We start from the raw sequence: 8,886 nt of genomic DNA on the forward strand, positions 1-8,886 counted from the left end.
TTTCGGGCTGAGAGTATTCAGCATCTAATTACTACCATTGGGAAACAATCTGAAAATATGACTACATTGCAGCATGTATAAAACCTTATCTTTATACTTGTATGCTTGTTCAAGCCTTTAATTGGGATGTGTAAATCTCATAACTTTTTTTTTATATTTTCCTCCAAGAGGAGAAGAGACTGAGTCTAATGAAAGCATGCTATTTTTATACTTCTATGATTATTTAAACCATTATTTTTATTTGGGATGTGTAAATCTCATAACTTTTTAAATTTTTCCTCCAAAACGAGGAGAGACTCACTCTAATGAAAGCATGTATGAAACCTTTTTAAATTTTTGCTCCAAGCGGAGGAGAGACTCACTCTAATGAAAGCATGTATGAAACCTTATCTGCTTGTTTAAGCCTTTATTTGGGATGTGTACATCGCATAACTTTTTTATATTTTTACGGCAGAAGGAGGATGTGGAGGACATAGCAAGTGAAGAAGAATACGATGTAGACTACTCTCTCAATAATATGAGTCATGAAAATATTAATCTATTGGAGCAAATTGGAAGTTCATTCACTGCTATGTTGTTAATTCGACAACAACCTCATTTTTTTGAATTTGGTGAAGAAGAGATTTCAATCCTCTTGAATCCTAAGAAAGAGGTTAATGTCAAAGTCATTACAACCATCCTCAGGTTTGATGTAGCCTTTTCCTTGGCTTTATACTTTGCTTATTTTGATTAAACCCAAGAAGCTAATACTTTTTTTTTTAAATATAGTAATGTTATAGCAAATTTTCCGCAAAATATACCAAGCGTTTCATATATGCTCGATCCTCGTATTTCGGAAGTGCTTAGCAACAAAGAAGAAACCATAGAGGATGTTTGCAAGTGGTTGAAGCATGTTCCTATGACTGATGCACGAGTTATTTTTACAGCATATTATGAGAAGTAAGCATCAAACCCTACTTGTTTTTTCTATTGCATTGCTAGAATTGTCTCAAACACAGTAATTATTCTTTATTGATAATGCAGCTCACATTGGAGTCTGGTAGTCGTGGACATCCTTACGAAGAAGTGCTTCTTTGCCAACTCAATGACATCCATTCATGGCAATGTGTTAGAGTAAGTATAGACTACACTTATTGTCACTTCTTGACATGTAGATTGATATGCAATGCACATATTCACCGTTGTTATATGTTTTGATGTGTAGATCAGCTCAAAAGTTAGTAGGTGCTATCGACATAGTAATGCGGCAATGTGACTTGGCACAACAAATATAGTATATAACATGTCAGGTATCACATCAAGAGAATAGCCACATCTATAATTGTGGATGGAGGGTGGGCTACAATTGCTTTTTGGTACTTGGTCAAATTTTTGAGATACAAAATGACACCACACTGTCAACATATACGGATTTGCATCTCTATGCATTTATAACATGTACCATTCGAGCAATCATTGATTGTGAAATGAATGCCATCAAAGAGTCAAAGAGGATAGAAGACCTCAACTCTACAAACCTCCTACAAACATGGCTTCATTGGAAGAATTGGGAAGCTCTTTTAATGTTAGGGTTATGATTCAACATAGACCTCAGTATCTTGAATTTGGGGGAGAGGAGATTTCAATTCTTTCTAAAGCTTTAAATGAGGTCAATAACAATGTTATGATGGCCATTATCAGGTTTGATACAAACTTTTTCTCCACTTGATAATTCAATATTTTGATTAAATCTTATAAGCTAATATTCATTTATTTGTTGGTGTAGTATAGTTATCTCATGATTTGGTAGAGCCGTACAAAACCGTGTGTATGTGTTGGATTCCCTCCTTTCTCCTATACTTAGCGATAGCAGAAAGACAATAGCCGATGTTTGTAAATTTTTATAGCCTTTACATTTACATGGCGTGCGAGTCCTATTTATGGCATATCACGAGATGTATCATGGCAACCTTTATTTTCATCTTATACTGGCAACATTGTGTTAAATAATAATGGTTCTTAATTATTCGTGTAGGGAACATTGGAGTTTGGTGGTTTGGGACCTTGAAGACAACTATTGTTGGTTTGTTAACTCGATTGCAGGCTTTCATGGCTCAGTGCAAACGTAAGTATTCTATTAATCTGTTGTTACTTCTATATTATGTACCTTATGTAATAGACATACTAAGTTTTTTCAAAACGTCATGATGAGCAGGTCGATTGAGAAGTTGGTATCTGCTATCAGAGAAATAGGACAGTAGAAAGACTCGGTAGACTTCCAAAAGCATTTAGTAGTAGAGCAGGAAGATGGGCATAATTGTGGGTGGAGAGTTGCCTACAACTACATGTTGATTTTCAAAGAAATTTTCTCACTTAAGCCACAGATCTCATCGGAAGACTCTTTGGAGCTCAAATATTCAGAGGAGGATATACAATTGTTTAGGGCTGAAATCATTCGAGACCTAGTTGCTGCCATTAGAATACAACGTGCAATTGAAGCAATATCAGAGCTTGCATTTAAGGAAGAGGAGACTGAGTCTACTATGAAAGCACTGCACACTACAGAAGAAGTAGAGACCCAGTGTACACCTACAGCACCACAGCCTCCACTGGAAGCATCAGAAGAGTTGCCACAGCCTCCGCTTGCATTTAAGGAAGAGGATACTGAGTCTACTCTGAAAGCACTACATACTACAGAGAAGAAGTAGAGACTGAGTGTACATCTAGAGCACCACAGCCTCCATTGGAAGCATCAGAAGAGTTGCCACAGTCTCTATTAGAAGCATCGGAAGAGTGATGTTGTGTTTGTAGTTTTTGTTGATTATACACCAATTTGTGACTTATTACTTAAGTGGCATTTACTGATGATATTTACAAAATTATTTCATGCACACAATTTTATGATATGAATGTGTGATGATGTGATTATTTGGAAATAAATCCTTGTGTGATGAGAATTTTGATATGAATATGTGATGATGTAATATTTGTAATATATTTCTTCATGCACACAATTTTATGATATGAATGTGTGATGATGTGATTATTTGGAAATAAATCCTTGTGTGATGAGAATTTTGATATGAATATGTGATGATGTAATATTTGTAATATATTTCTTCATGCACACAATTTTATGATACGAATGTGTGATGATGTGATTATTTGGAAATAAATCCTTGTGTGATGAGAATTTTGATATGAATATGTGATGATGTAATATTTGTAATATATTTCTTCATGCACACAATTTTATGATATGAATGTGTGATGATGTGATTATTTGGAAATAAATCCGTGTGATGAGAATTTTATTCAGTTGGATAGTCTCCACTCACTTAAAGTAGAGCATTCCCAATGCTTCTCTCACTTTATTCCAACCCTTATCCTTATCATCTCCACTCACTTAAAGTAGAGCATTCCCAATGCTTCTCTCACTTTATTCCAACCCTTATCCTTATCATATCGCTCTCTCTCTCTCTCTCACTTGTAATATATTTCACTCATAAGTATCAATTCCCAATGCTCCACTCACTTAAAGTATATCATTCCCAATGCTCCGCAAAATTTTATTCAGTTGGACAATCTCCACTCACTTAAAGTAGAGCATTACCAATGCTTCTCTCACTTTATTCCAACCCTTATCCTTATCATAGTGAACACATCGTGCCTCTCACTTTATTCCAACCCTTATCCTTATCATAGTGAACACATTGTGCATTAGTGCACTTGTATTCTTTCATCCTAGTCCTTCCACAAACACTCTCTTATTTCTTACATCCTAGTCCTTCTGAGTAACTTGTATTCTTCTATCCTAGTCCTTCCACAAACACTCTCTTCTTTCATCCATCCTGATAACTTGTATTCTTCTATCCTAGTTCTTCCACAAACACTCTCTTCTTTCATCCATCCTAGTGCTTCTCATTAACTTGTATTCTTCCGTCCTAGTCCTTCCACAGACACTCTCTTCTTTCTTGCATCGTAGTCCATCTCCCTTTCTTTATCATCTCTCCACCCATGGATGTCCTTGGCATTGTCGAAGACGTGGAGTTAGGAATTAACAATCTCAAAGAATGGATTGCTGACCAAGGAGCACAGAGAGAGGCCAGAATTTGACAAGGTTCTCCTTTGACACACATGGAGAGAGAGGAATTTGATGCACAAAGGCACGCAGAGAGGGAGGAGACTCTCAAGATAGCAGAAAGTGAAAGACTTTTAAGACGTATGATAAAAGCACGTTAAGATCTCTTAGACTTCTTAAGTAACCTGCGTTATCGTAGCTCTCGTCATGGGCGATTTGATGCAGATGCTGAGAGAACAATAAGAGCCTCTTAGAGAAATTATAAAGAAACAATTTGTGATTGCTTAAATTTCTTCTTTGCATGTAATTATGTTGAGGATACAGTTGTGGAGGCAGTGAAAGATTGGGTTGTTGAGAAGATAAGAGAGACCAATGATGAGATCTTCTAGACTTTGGGTGATTAAGAAGATATGAGACATTGTATTAAGGTGTTTTTTGACACCATATGGCTTTGAGTTATATGATCTACTTCTTGTACAAATGTGATGTGCTCTTTTTGAAAAGTACTCTAGTTTTAATAACATGTCACGCCATTTTTTCTAATTTGATTTCTTAAAATCTTACTTTTTGTCTCTTTTAACAATAGTTTTAATAACATCTCACGTCATTTTTTCTACTGTGATTTTTTAACATCTTCCTTTTGACTCAATGTTTTGTTTTATAAGAGCCTGTTTTTTGTAAATGTTTAATCCAAAATTATCTCACAAAATGACTTTGGACAGTGTACGAGTCCAAAATTAATAAAATAGGTGTTTATCTACAATGGCATTGCCAACACCGTGGTCTATAAGGCTTGCATGTCAAGAAACAAACCAATGTGCTAGAGAAAAGCTTGGAGGATACCATTGTGTAAGTGGCACAATGACTTGGAAGAGTAAAAAGAAATTTGGTATCCAAACGTTTGAGATGAATGCTTTTAATAATGTTTACATGGATGTACAGAATTTGCAGAGAGCCATGGTTAAATTTTATAGGATGAGACTCATGTATCACAAAAACTAGATAAATAAACTATCCCTTATCTAGAATGAACATTTGTCATATTCATTATAATAATCTTTTCCTTGTTGCAAGCCTATTCCATTGCACATTGCATCTTGATTCCCACAATGTAAACATTATGTATTTCTTGTGAACATCAAATAACTTGAGTTTATGTATCATAAGACATGGATATCCTAGAACAACAGTATAGGTTTCCAATATCCAAGCATTTCTACACATAATACATGAGCTTATTGATTGCATTTTTTATAAGAACCAATCTCTCATAAACTCACTAAGAAATAAATAAAACTATTTTGGCAACCAAGTAGAAGGGAAAAATAAAACTATTTTGGCAACCAAATAGAAGGATTTATTTTAAATATTGAATCAATTCACTAGCTCGGAGCTCCGTATGAAGTATTGAAACTTTTTAGTTCTCCAGCTTGGTGATCTTGTATACTTATGTTCTTTAAAGTATTGAAAAAGTTTGAAATGGAAAAAAACAATCAAATATTAAGACCACCCAATAGAAAAAATGTCCCTAAGTGAAATATCCTATTGTTATCCTCTTTTAGGCTATGTATAGCTTCTATATGAGACTTTAAGGTCCCTCATGGTAGTTCCTCTTTTTTGTGTCATTACTTGCATGATACTTGGAAATGCTTATGCAAATAAACTAATATCCCTAGATTGATCAAACCAATATCCTACATGAATGTTTGAAGTCTTTAACATAACATTTGAAGTCCCACATACAAGAACTTTAGGACTCCCATATAGGGGTTGATCAATATTCCACATGAAACATTTGAAGTCCTAAACATGATATTTAAAGTCCCACATACGAGTTTAGAAGCCCACCATGGAAGTGAATCAACATCTCGCATGGAATATTTGATTTTTGAAATGGGATATTTAAAGTCCCTTGTAGGAGTTTGGTGGTCCCTTATGGAATTTGAAGTCTCCCATGGGAGTTTTAAGGTTCCTTATGGGATTTAAAGTCCTTTGTCAGAATTTTCTAGCCTGTTATGGGATTCGAAGTACCACATTGGAGTTTTAAGGGTCTCTTGTAGGCTTTGATCCATGTCTCACAAGGGAATTTAAGCCACATTTAGGAGTTTAGGATCCCTTATAGGATTCAAAATCCCACATAGGAGTTTTGGAGTCCCTATTGAGATTTTATCCATGTCCCATAAGGGATTTGAATGCCATATAGGAGTTCAGGGTCCTTAAGGTATCAGATCCATGTACGACAAGGGATTTGTAAAGTCCCATGTGCAAGATAGCAAGTTTTTATGTAAATTTCTTTGACATGATATGAAATTACATTTCTAAAGAATTAATTTGAGATTTATGAACTTAAATAGTATGTAAGAGTTTTTTTTAATAAAAACCATGTAGAAAAAACCTGGGTTATAGTAGCATCTTAAGTCCATTTGATATGATGCTATTGCACAATAGCTCTAATGATACTAGCAACATTGATGCAATAAAGGAAGCTATACAGAGATGACGGATTTCTAAAAATTTTGTTGTGGTGAGAACTATGTTGCGATCAATGAGCATGTGTGTCAGTCCACATCATCATGTCCCACTTGTCAATTTGATTCTAGTGATGCTACGATTGATTAAAGAATGGAGGACTACATTTATAGAAAATATATTTGGTTATGAAAACATATGTATTTGATTCTATTATTGCAAGGTACAAGGTGACACCCACATTGTCCAAAATTGCCACCAATGGTTAAGGTTCTTACAAATTATCGATGCTTTTTTTTACTCTTTTTTTTCCAGATGCAATATCGACTCTAATATCAACATTTGCTAGAGTATTATTAATGCCCATACTGATGGTAATATATACCATAATAATATGGATGAATGTAACTATTGCATTAATGTCGATGATATGGTCTTGAGAAAAAACCTGAAGAAAAAGCATTCATAGGAAACATTGATATTGGTGTCCACGATAGGGGAGATAGATAGATAGAGAGAGAGAGAGAGAGAGAGAGAGAGAGAGAGAGATTCTTCAATTGTTATACGAGGAATCTCTTGGTCATAAATTAACCATTATAAGAAAAGAAAAGAAGAAAGCCACTTATTGACAAATGAAATAGACAATGTCCAAGATGAGATGCTTTCTATTGTAGCTATTTCAAGATGATATGATTATTAACAATATAAATCAAGAGATTCGACATTTGGTATAAAAGAATTTTATTATGTTTGTTAATTTCACAATACTATTAAATAATGTGCAATTTTTTAATTCCAATTATGTTCATAGTATGGACATCAAGTTGTTTGTGATAAAAGATGGGGAAATCAATTATTGGGAAGGGAGCCATACCAGAGAACATTTTAAGGGCAGGCTACAAGAGTAGGTAGGGCCTTTGTTACATGTTTAACTATCATCAAAAGTTGGAGAAACTCTTCAGTAGCTAAGATATAAGAAATTTTGGGTGGAGGATGGTCCACCTAATAGGAGACAATGAGCAAGGGAGTTAATTGGATGGCTAGACAATCTAATGGCCCATGTGATGCCTTCCAAAGAGGAACTAATAATTAGCTAGCATGTTTATGTGAAGATAGTGGGAGAGAGGGAAGGAGTCTCACTTGAGGCTTTCTCACAAGCACAATGGGGGAATACACACAAAGGTGGAGGCTGAAAACAGTTTTCCTCTTCTTAGTTGTGAAAGCCAAAAGAACTCAAGTACAAAGAAATAGAAGAACCGTATATGTGGGTCTCAAACCAAACTCAACTAACTAAGGTGGCATACCAACTGAGCCACGAACTAGTGTAGATAAGGATAGCTATCATCCAGCTATTATTCGTGGGCGGTGTACCAACCGCATCTCCAGCTAACAAGTCAGTGACATAAATACACAATGGTCACCCTGGCATATCGCAAGTGGAGCTCGATATCTCAACACTCCCCCTCGAGCTCAATCCCAATTCCTGCACACCAAGCAGGTCTCTAAACTTGCGCAGCTTCTCTGCGCCCAATGCCTTCGTGAATATGTCAGCTACCTGATCCTCTGTGCTGACATAAACTAGATCAATAAGACCTAGTAGAACCTTCTCCCACACATAGTGATAATGCACCTCAATGTGCTTTGTTCTAGCATGAAAGACTGGGTTCTTTGCCAAGTGTATGCTGCTCATGTTGTCACAATAAATGACAACTGGCCCATCTGTAGACTGATGCATATCATAGAGTAGCTTATGCAACCAAGCTACCTCACATGCAGCCATTGCTGCACCCCTGTACTCAGCCTTTGTGCTCGACAAGGCAACTGTAGGCTGTTTCTTACTGCTCCAAGTGACTGTAGCACTCCCAAAAGAGAACACATATCCACTGGTAGATTGTCTATCAGAAATACTACCAGCCCAATCAGCATCAGTGTATCCATGCAACTGTATCTGAACCCCAGCCTCATAAAATAGTCCATACTGCAATGTGGACTTCACATACCTGAGTATGCATCTAGCCGCATCCAAATGCAGTTTCCTTGGAGCCTGCATAAACTGACTTACCAACCCAACAGCATAGCTCAAATCTGGCCTGGTAATAGTCATGTAAATCAAACTTCCTACAGCATGTCCAGTCCATACTGCCTCTGCAAGAGCTATATCCCACTTGGTGATCTAATCACCTCAATGCCCAAGAAATAACGCAGCTCTCCCAAATCCTTTATCTCAAACTTCTGCCTCAATAGCATTTTCACATGAAGGATATCTTCATCACTATTACCTGTGATGATCAAATCATCAACATAAATGACAAGCAGCATAATCCCTTTCTCTGTTTTTCTCACATAGAGTGAGAAAT

The sequence above is a fragment of the Dipteris shenzhenensis genome, chromosome 1, assembly GCF_047967505.1.
Source record: "Dipteris shenzhenensis isolate YYH24624 ecotype China chromosome 1, Dip_SZ_1.0, whole genome shotgun sequence".
NCBI lineage: Eukaryota > Viridiplantae > Streptophyta > Polypodiopsida > Gleicheniales > Dipteridaceae > Dipteris > Dipteris shenzhenensis.